Here is a 10,991-nt window from a genome sequence, read left to right as displayed (position 1 = left end):
CCCCTATCTCATCTCCCCTCCTCCTTTTTGCTTTTATACCATTTTAATTACATGCATGTATTAAGGTCAGTTCTAGGTTGAGGGTCTAGCAATACAATAGATGCAAATAGTCAAGGAACAAGCAAGACAATAAACACAAATAGTCAAAGAACAAGAAAGGCATTAAACCCAATTACATGAACACTTAGAATCACTGTTTCTAAGGGCTTATCAGGAGGCACAAAGTATCTGAGCCTACTTCCCTGTCCTTGCCCAAAGTCATTTTCATGTCTGAAGCCTACTTCCTCAGCTTCTTAAAGATGACTCTCCCAGGAATCTGCTGAACTGCTTCTCTTAACTACTTGTTCTGTCTTTGGTGCCACCTAAGCTAATCGTTTTAAACACTATCACTCACTGGGATAATACACTATCCCTGATAAGCATGAACTTATCTTCCAAAACTTGACAAAAATATCGGTACTTTCTACCTACATGGTGACAGGAAGATGGCTGCTAGGTTTATATATCCAGTCATGTACTTCTGATTCTCTGAGGTTATTCTTTTGTACCAGTGAGTGATAATGTTTTCTTTTTTCATAATTCATTTTTATTCACATTATATCCCAATCATAGCTTCTCTTTCCTCCTCTCAGTCCATTCCTTACAAAGCCTTCCCCCTATTACCTCCTCCCCTTTTCCTGAGAGAAAGGGAAGCCCACTTAGGTACCACCCGACCTGGGACATCTAGTTCCAGAAGGACTAAGTACCTCCTCTCCCACTGAAGCCCAACCAGGCAGTCCAGCTAAGAGAGGGTATAAAATGGCAAGAACTAGAGTCAGAGACAACCCCTGCTCTAATTGTAAGGGGACCTACATGAAGGCCAAGCTGCACATCTGCTACAAGTGTAGCAGGTGCATATGTCTAGGTCCTGCATGTTGTTTGGTTGGTGGGTCAGTCTCTGTAAGCCTGGAAGGACCCAGGTTACTTAATGTTGTACATCTTTTTCATGGTGCCTTAACCCCTCCAGCTTCTTCAACCTTGTCATCTACTCTTCCACAAGACTCCCTGAGCTCTGCCTAATGTTTGGCTGTGGGTCTCTATATCTGTTTCCATATGCTGCTGGATGAATCCACTCAGGTGACAGTTGTACTAAGTTCCTGTCTGCAAGCATAGCAGAATATCATTATTAGTTAAAGTCATGATAACTTTCTCCCTTGGGATGGGTTTGAAGTTGGGCCAGTCATTAAATGGCTGTTCTCTTAATCTCTGCTGCATCTTTATCAATATACATCTTGCAAGCAGGAGAAATTTTGGGTTAAAGGTTTTGTGGGTGAGTTGATGTTCCCCTCCTCTACTGGAAGTCTTGCCTGGCTACAGTAGGTGGCCACTTTATTCTATATATTCCCTGATTGTAGGAATCTCATGTAGGGTCACCCCCATAAATTCCCTGTAGCCTCCCCAATTCCAGAAAAAAAAAGGAGTACAGAGCTAATCAGAGAATTCTCAAAAGAGAAATCTCAAAACCCAAGAAACACTTTAAGAAATGTTCAAAGTCCTTAGTCATCAGGGAAACACAAATCAAAATGACTCTGAGATTGCATCTTACACCTATTAGAAAGGCTGAGATTAAAAAAAAAAAAAAAACCTTCAAGTGACAGCACAATCTAGCCAGGATGTAGAGCAAGGGGTATAGTGCTCCATTGCTGGTTGGAGTGCAAACTTGGACAACTATTTTGGAAAGCAAATTTTTTCAGAAAATTTGGAATAGTTCTACCTCAAGACCCAGCTATACTACTTTATACTTTTAGGCATATTCCCAAAAGATGTTCTACAGAGACACTTGCTCAATTATATTTATAGAAGCTTTATTTGCAATAGCCAGAACTGGAAACAATCTAGATGTCCCGTGATTGAAGAATGGATAAAGAAAACATAGTACATCTACATAATGGAATCATAGTCAGTTACTAAAAACAAAGACACTATAAAATTTTCAGGCAAATAGACGAAACTAGAGAATATCATTCTGAATGAGGTAACCCAGACCCAGAAAGACACACATGGTATGTGCTGGCTGGACATTAGCCATAACGTGCAGGATAACCATGCTACAAACACAGACCCAAGGAAACTGGTTAATAGAGAGATCCAAGAGAGGATGTGTGACTCTTTCTGAGAAAGGAAAACAAAATATTCATCAGCAGTGGATGGAGGGACCTGGGTGGGGGAAGGGTAGAGGAGGGGAATAGTAATCAGGTATGGGTAAAGGGGAGAAAAAGAAGACTAGGTATGAGAATGGAAATAGGAGGGCATCACTGGTATTTTCAACTTACATAACCAAACTAGAATTCTAACCTGAACATGTTTTTACTTAGTAGTAGTCTAGTGTCACTGTTTAAATGTGTAAAGGTTTAAACCTTTAAAGCTTAACATCTCACAAAAGACCGTGTGTTAAAAGCTTCTAAGGCAGCCTGTGGTGCTGTTGGGAGACAGCAAAGGCTAATGAATGGAAGTTGTTTCAGTGAGGTCATGCCTTTACAGGGGACTCTGGGTCTCTGGACCTTTTCTCCATCTATTTTTCTTTCCAGAGACCAATGTCTTCCACTATACACTTCTACCAACATGCTCTACTAGACTACAAGACCAGAGCACTAAGGTCAAATGTTTATGAAGTGATAACTCTGAAACTGTGATCAACTTTTTCTTGCTTATAAATTACTTATCTTGAGTATTTTGTCACAGTAACAGAAACCTGACTACAACAATATATCTACGAGGAATCTTAAATTCGGCATATATAGATAGACCCTTAAAACTTTCTCTACAGTCATCTCTGGTTTAGGCACTTTAGCAAAAAACCATCAGACACAACTGACTTTCCAAAGAAATAAAAAGTTTTCACTTCATGCTATGGTTTAATTTCTGTGTGCATTCCTCCTTCATGTAATGAACTGAATTTCCAGGAATATACTGAATTGGAATATAGAAACTTTGGATTGAATATAGAAACTTTGGGAGATAATTCAGTCACAAAAGTGAAGTTCTATGACTAGCATAAAAAAGGCCCCACAAAGTTTGTCTTTTTTTATGTAAAGAGTGCTAGGAGAAGCCATCTACAGCCCAGAAAACAGACCCTCATTGTTTTTATTTTTCTTTATTTTAAATGTAATTTTATTTTGTAAGTTATGGCTCTTTTGACTGAATGTATGTTTATGTATCACATGTGTGTGCCTGGAACCTAAGCAAACAGATCAGATGCTCTGGAACTGGAGCTACAGAGAATTATGAGCTGACATGAGGGTGTTGGTTATCAAGCCCAGAAAAACTCTCAACCTCTGAGATACCTCATCAGCCCCACAATTTTTATTTTCAGTTATTAGCTTTAAATATATTTTATAACTTACATGCTGAGTTTATTTTCATTCCCCACTAAAAAGAGTTAGAAGAGAATGCCAAGTTTTTTAAATTTTAATTACAGTTGTTGAACATGCAGGTGTATGTGTATGGTGGGGGTGTGGTTTAGTGTATACACTACTGGATGCATATGGTGCTCAGAGGACAACTTTAAGGAACTGGTGCTCTCTAGATGTGGATACTGGGAATTAATTCAGGTCATCAAGCTTAGTGGTAAATGCCTTTATGCTCTGAGCCATCTCTCACTCCACCTTTTACTTGATTCATTTTGAAAGAGAGTCTAATGTACTAAGGTAAGTCATGAGCTGGCTTAAGCCAAAGGTTAGCTTCATGTCTTGATCCTGCTACTTCTGCTGGTAGAGTAACTGGAATTACAGGCCTGTATGGCTGCAGCACTCTGGTTTATACAACTATTCCACAAAATAGAAACAGAAGGGATACTACCCATTTTTTTCTAGGAATCCACAGTTACATTGATTCCTAAACCACAAAAAGACCCAACAAAGAAAGAGAATTTCAAAGCAATTTCCCTTGTGAATATTGATGCAAAAATACTCAATAAAATTATCACAAACTGAATCCAAGAACATATCAATATGATCACCCATCATGATCAAGTAGGCATCATCCCAGGGATGCAAGGATGATTCATTATGTGGAAATCCATGTAATCCATATATAAACAAACTCAAAGAAAAAAAACATGATCATCTTATTAGATGCTAAAAAAGCTCTTGAAAAAATATGTCAGCCTCTTATGTTAAAAGTATTGGAGAGTAATCAGCTTCAAGAAGTTAATGAAGAGTCAGCGCCCCTATTCCCTGAGCTTGAGGAATGAGGTGGTTAATATTGGGCTGTCTTTCTAGGGTAAAGTACTAGTTTTGTTGGAACAGGGAGGAATAGCTAGGATTTATTGCATAGCCATAAACTATTGGTAGAAATATGTATAATTGTTATTAAGCTGAAGTTATAATTTCTTAAATGATACAAAATCTGCTTTCATCTCAAATTTAAGGTTTTTGTTGGTACATGTTTCTTATTGATATAAAAATAAAATTAATATTGTTACTCACATAGGCATTGTCCCTATATAACACATTTAAGAATACAAGGCTTAGACCCAGTCCTTCTTTAACTTTTCTAACTGATTTGAGATGGTTAGCCTGTGAGTTAAGGGCCTATAGCAAATTCATGGCTCTGAGTTTATTGTTAGGGTATTTTTTTATTTAGCATCTAATATATTTTGATCATGTTTTTCCCTTCTTCCAACTCTTCCCAGATATTCCCCCACCTCACTACCTACTCAGATTTATGTTTTTTTTTCTCAATCTTTGTATGAAAAAGGTACAAAATAAAGAATAACCAAACAAAAACAAACAAGCTAAAAATGTCAAAACAAACAAATGAAAACATCTAAATAATTAAACAATAACATGGAGTCCATTTTATATGGGCCAACTACTGCTGGACACAGGGCTTGCCCTGGAATGTGCATCATATGTCCAGTGACATTTTCTTATAAGAAACTGATTTTCCATTTGTCAATGTGTATCAATTACAAATAGCTTCTTGTTTAAAGTTGGGATGCTGTGCTCACTTTCCATACTCTCAGTCCTAAAACACCTGCTTGAAGCCATTTAGGTCTTTTACACGCTGCCATATTCTTTATCAGTTCATACGTTCATCAGCACTGTTGTGTCTGGAGCATATTATTTCCTTGTAGACATATAACACCTGTGGCTCTTACAACCATTCAGTTCCGTCTTCTAGGCAGATTATTAATCCTTAAGGGTGTTAGAAACACAACCTATCCAAAGTCTCCCATTCTCTGCATGTTGCCCAGTTGTGTATCTCTGTGTCAATTACTACCCACTACAAGAAAAAGCTCTATGATAAAGGTTGACCAAGGTTCTGGTTTAGGGATATTAGGGAATATAACAATTTGTCATTAGGAATCATTTTATTGCCATATTGATTAAGCATAATAATAGTAATAGATTATCCCCTAGGACTCATGACGTATCTAATCTCAGGCTCTTGGCCACTTGAGCAGTGTAAGTTATACACTCCATTTCATGGAGTGGGCCTTAAAACCTTAAATCTTCTAAAATGGGGGGAAGGGTGTTGTTAATTGGGTAACATGTGTGCTATTATACCAGTCAGTCTTACACGCAGGGAACTACTGTACCTTCAGAGTGTCTCCAGCCCAGTCTGTTATCTGTCGTGAGTAGGTTGTGGTAAGGGTTTCGGGTCCCTGTGGGGAGAGGAGCAACAGGCCCTCTCCACTCAGGAATCATATACAGGATTGACTGTGAGATGGTCAGTTCCCCAAGAGGGGAGAGAATACGCCAGAGACAGATGTTTGATATTTAATTGCTCTTTAATAATGCACAGCAAACAATATATTAACACCAATGCTAAAGCTATTGTAACAATGAGGTATTGCCACATTTCCTATGCATTGACCCAATCAATGTTAATACAATAAACAAATAATAAATTGCTAATTACCAAAGAAATAAGCATAGCAATAAGTACATCATTATTCATGAGTTATACAATCTGAGTCCTTATGACTGCAGTTTCCAGCAGCTCAGGTCCAGAGAGTGCCTGACCATGAAGATAGGGGCTTCAGTCTCTCGGCTGTCTCCTTGGTGATTGGGTACAGAGTGCTTAGTCTCTTGGCTGCTGCTTTGATGATCCATGCTGCAGAGTGCTTGGTCTCTCAGCTGCAGAGGAGGCCTGGATGGAGGATCACACTAGGTAACCATAGCTACCAGTGTGATGGGATCACACTAGGTAACCATTGCTACCAGTGTGATGGGATCACACTAGGTAACCATAGCTACCAGTGTGATGGAGTGCTCTAGCCAAGGGCTTCTCTTTTATGCTTAAATTGGTGTTACTTTTGACGTACACGGCAGATAACCAGATGTGTCTGGTTATTTGTGGGTTATGACTTCATTGCAGGTGGACGTTTAGTTATCATACTTTAAAACATGTCCAAACTTGTTTTCTGGACTTGTCCAGACTTGTTTTCTTTCCTATTACAATATGGAGTCAGCTCTGTTAAGGACCTGCTCCTTACACAGAGTTTGTATCTGTTTTCCTCTAGTAGTGTTCAGAGTACATGACAGCACCATGAGCAGTTATAAGTAAAAGTGAAGTTTCGAGTTGGACACCAGCTCAACTTCTCCACATGCTTGATGACATAAGTGTTGTCTTCAACACTAAGCAAGCATTTTTTTCTAATTGTCAGCACTTAATATAAAAACTATAAGTATTTTATATATATACATATATATATATATATATATATATATATGACAGCAAATAAAATATGTGATTTTGAAATAATTTGGACAGAATTTTCACAAAGTATGTGTCTTAGGACTTCAATTCCTTTGAAGAGCCACCATGACTACAACACTTACAAAGAAAAACACTTAATAGGGACTGACTTACAGTTTGGAGGTTTAGCCCATGATCATCATGATGGCAAGGATGGAAACATGCATGTATGTGGACATGGGGCTGGAGGAGCTGAGACTTGTATATCCAGATGGACAGGGAGCAAGAAGTGAACTGGTTTTGAGCTTTTGAGAACTCAAAGTACACTTCCTACTGATACAACTCCTCCAACAAAGCCACACATACTCCAAGAAGGCCACATGTCCTAATAGTGTCCCTCCCTATAGGCCAAAGGAGGCCATTTTTTTCTCAAATGACCACAGTATGTGCAAATTTTATAGGATTAAATCTATTTAAAAGAATTGTATGTCTATAGATTGTGAATCCAGTGTGATTCTTGGAACTACTGTCCCTTGAAATAATAAAAACATTGCATCTGTGTATTTCTCATTGAGAATATTGCCTAACAATACTCAATAAATTATTATTGATGTAAATTCAAATGTAAATTTTAAACAGTAAATATGGGGAAATTTTATTGTTTTAAATGTAGATGCTTTTACCATTATAATAATCTACTCTTCATTTTTCACAGTGTAAAGACTCCTTTTATTCAGCTATCTAGAAATAAAACAAAAACTAACATTTAAAATGCTGACTTTTTTCAAATTGGCTCAAATTTTGTGTCTTCAATTATTTCAGACAAAATTGTACATTTTAACTTGAAATTTTGCAGATTTAAATTTTTCTTTACTATTTACACTGGCTATTTTTTTCTGGTCAACTTGACTATATCTGGAATGATCTATAATCTAGATATGGAGGGCATACCTGTGATATATTTTCTGCTTGGTGTGAGTGGGCAAATCACTTCTAGTTTCCATTTCTAGTCTAGAGTTTTGAGATAAGAAGATACAATGTTGACCTACATCTTAAAGAGGAAAAATACACCTGTAATCTGAGCAACACCTTCTGGAAGCTTATATAAAGACATGGAAGAAGGAAGTTGTTGCTTATTGCCTACTTGCCCTTGTCTTGCTAGCACATCCAGTTCAACTACTAAATTCTTAGACTTTGGAATTTTTGTTCAAACCAGCCACTGTTGAATTAGCTTGACTGTAACCTGTAAATATGAGAGAAAGGGAGAGAGAGAGAGAGAGAGAGAGAGAGAGAGAGAGAGAGAGAGAGAGAGAGAGACAGATTCATTCCATAAGTTCTGTGACTCTAGAGCACCCTGACTAATATAGCATTCAACCAGAAGATATGAAAATGGAGAGTCACTCTGAAGCGTTAATTGATGAAGAATATTTGACATGGTTTATAAGGTTTTATTAACTTAAAGACTGTGTTCTAGAAACCTATCACCTAAACAGAATTATTGTTATGTTATTGGGTGTATATTGAATACTTAAACTCAAATATTCAAAATATTTTGTGTTATATTAGATGAAGAAGGATGGAAGGAAGGAAGGAAGGAAGGAAGGAAGGAAGGAAGAGGGAGGGAGGAAGAATGGGAGGAAGGAGGAAAAGAATTAAGGGTGGAAAGAGCAGTATATATATAAAATATGCTGGAACACAGTATTGACAGTACCAATAAAAATTAATAACTAAACACTGTTATTTGTAATTATTTTCTACTGAAGTATGTTTAAACATGTATTGTAGCTATCTTCTGGTTGTTTACTCAAAAAGTTTATTAATATATCTCAAATTTCATGACTCCTTTAGAAGTTGTTCAGCTGAATCAGGCGATCTCTCCAAACTCTTGTAATTTCAAAATTACCAAACTCTACACTAAGTTTTAAAAAGCATGCATTAGTCAAGTTACATCACATATTTTAACCAAGTTCTCTCAGGTACCATAAAGAGAAAATTAAATACACAAGAATCAACAATCTGAGAAATCAACAAAATTACTGCAATAACTATCCATTCTGAACTGACAAGTGTCACTTAAATGAATGTCTGGACTATAACTAAAGATCGAGACGTGCTCTGCTGTTAGCTATGGGCTGGAGCCCGGTCTATGACTCCATCAGTTTTATCATCCATAAAACTTTTTTTGATAATATATGAGCCCAACCAAATTCTAGATTTATGGAAAACTACTTACAATAAATAAAATTATTGTTGATTGTACTACTAAGGTCAAAGAACTGAGAATGCTACAAAATATACTTTGTTTTAGGGAAAATAATTTCCCTTTCAGGTAAAGAAATCATAAATCATTGCCTAGACAATGAACTGGAAGTATTATGGCTCTAGTACCTCTATAAGAAACATATGCTGTGGTTCAGATGTAACTTGTTCCCCAAGAGTTCAACTATTATTTTAAGATTTGTTTATTTATTTATTTATATGAGTACATTGTCTTCATGCCACCAGTGACCTCATCAAAGAAGGGCATCAAATCTTATTAAAAAAAAAAAAAAAACACTTGTGAGACACCATACGTTTGCAGGGAATTGAACTAAGGAACTCTGGAAGACTAACTCAGTGCTTAACTGCTAAGCCATGTTTCCAGGCCCAAGAGTTAAATTCTTAATTCCATTTTGGTGCTTTTGAGTTATGGAGGAACTTTAAGAAATTAAGCCTAGTGAAAAGTCTGTGGAAAAAATTCAGGAATTTTCATTTAAAAAAAAATCACAGAAATAATTATAAGAATGTATTTTCATTTTAATTTCATGTCTAGGAATATGGGACCAGTTTGGACTATCCTCAAAAGCTGACCATGATTTGACTCACTTTCTAGCTGAGGCATGGTTTTGCCAGCTGCAGATAGTTTCTGCAATTGTGTGATATTTTGGAATTCTGAGAACTTTTCAGAGGGTATATAAATGCTATTGCCAGAGAGGCAAGCTTGGTAGTTGTTGGTCATTCAAGGGGATTGGTTACAGGTTGTTAGCAGTCATACTCAAAGAAGAAACAAAAAGAAAAAACTAGATTCAGGATCTCTCTCTCTCTCTCTCTCTCTCTCTCTCTCTCTCTCTCTCTCTCTCTCTCCTATCTAATGATAGGGAGTGACACCAGGGGTGAATGGGGTGTGAAAAAAACCACAAAGTAGCAAAAGACCAGCTATAAATGGTGCCTCAATATAGGGCTCTAAAATTAAAGATAAAAATGGGAGAATTTATTTCAAATGCCAGAGAGAAAATATCAGAGGATGATGAAATTCACTTTTTTTTTCTGTCACAATGTCAGAAAACAAATAATTGCTGCTGCTACTGCTGAGATTTCACCCACTTTGCTCCAGATTTTTTTTTCTTTTTCTTTTTTGCATATTCTGTTTTGGTTAAGAGCATTCTGGCGTGCTCTTAAGTTCCTCATATGAGATCTCTCTAATTTTTTTACAAAGGCACTTAGTACTATGAATTTTTCTCTCAGCACTGATTTTATTGTGTCCCATAAGGATGGGTATACTGTGCCTTCATTTCACTGAAATCTGGAAAGTCTTTAGTTTCTTTATTTCTTTTCCTGACCAAGTGCTAATTGAGTCATTATACTCATGTTCAGTTTCCATGAGTACATATGTTGGCTTTCTTTTGTTGTTAAAGTCCACCCTTAATCCATGGTGATCTGCTAGAATGCAAGTGATTATTTTAATCTTCTTGCATCTGTTGAGGCTTGCTTATTGTCACTTTTGGAGAAGGGTCCATAGGTGCTGAGAAAAAGGTATATTAGTTTTGTTTTGTATGTATGGTTTTATAGATATTTGTAAGATCCACTTTGGTTCATAACATCTGCTACTTTCATTCTATCTCTGTTTATTTTCTGTTTTAATGAGTACATTTTAATTGGCTACAGTGGGTGTTTTAAATTTCCCCCACTACTATTTTGTGGGGCTCAATATGTGATTTGTGCTTTAATAAAGTTTCTTTTATGAATGTAGGTGCCCTTGCATTTGGGGCATAGATGTTCAGAATTGAAATGTCATGTAAAAGGATTTTTCATTTGATGAGTATACAGTGTCCTTCCCCATCTTTTTTGAATCCTTTTAGATGAAATCCTATCTTATTAAATATTGGACTGACTATTCCAGGTGTTTCTTGGGTCCTTCTTGGAAATCCTTTTTCAGCCCTCTACTCTGAGGTAGTGCCTATCTTTGTTGCTGAGGTGTGTTTCTTACATGCTGCAGAATGATGGATTATATTTCCATATCTAGTTTATTAGCCTGTATGTTTTTACTT

Source organism: Arvicanthis niloticus, chromosome 4 (assembly GCF_011762505.2).
Source record: "Arvicanthis niloticus isolate mArvNil1 chromosome 4, mArvNil1.pat.X, whole genome shotgun sequence".
Taxonomy (NCBI): domain Eukaryota; kingdom Metazoa; phylum Chordata; class Mammalia; order Rodentia; family Muridae; genus Arvicanthis; species Arvicanthis niloticus.
This window is presented reverse-complemented; position numbering follows the sequence as displayed.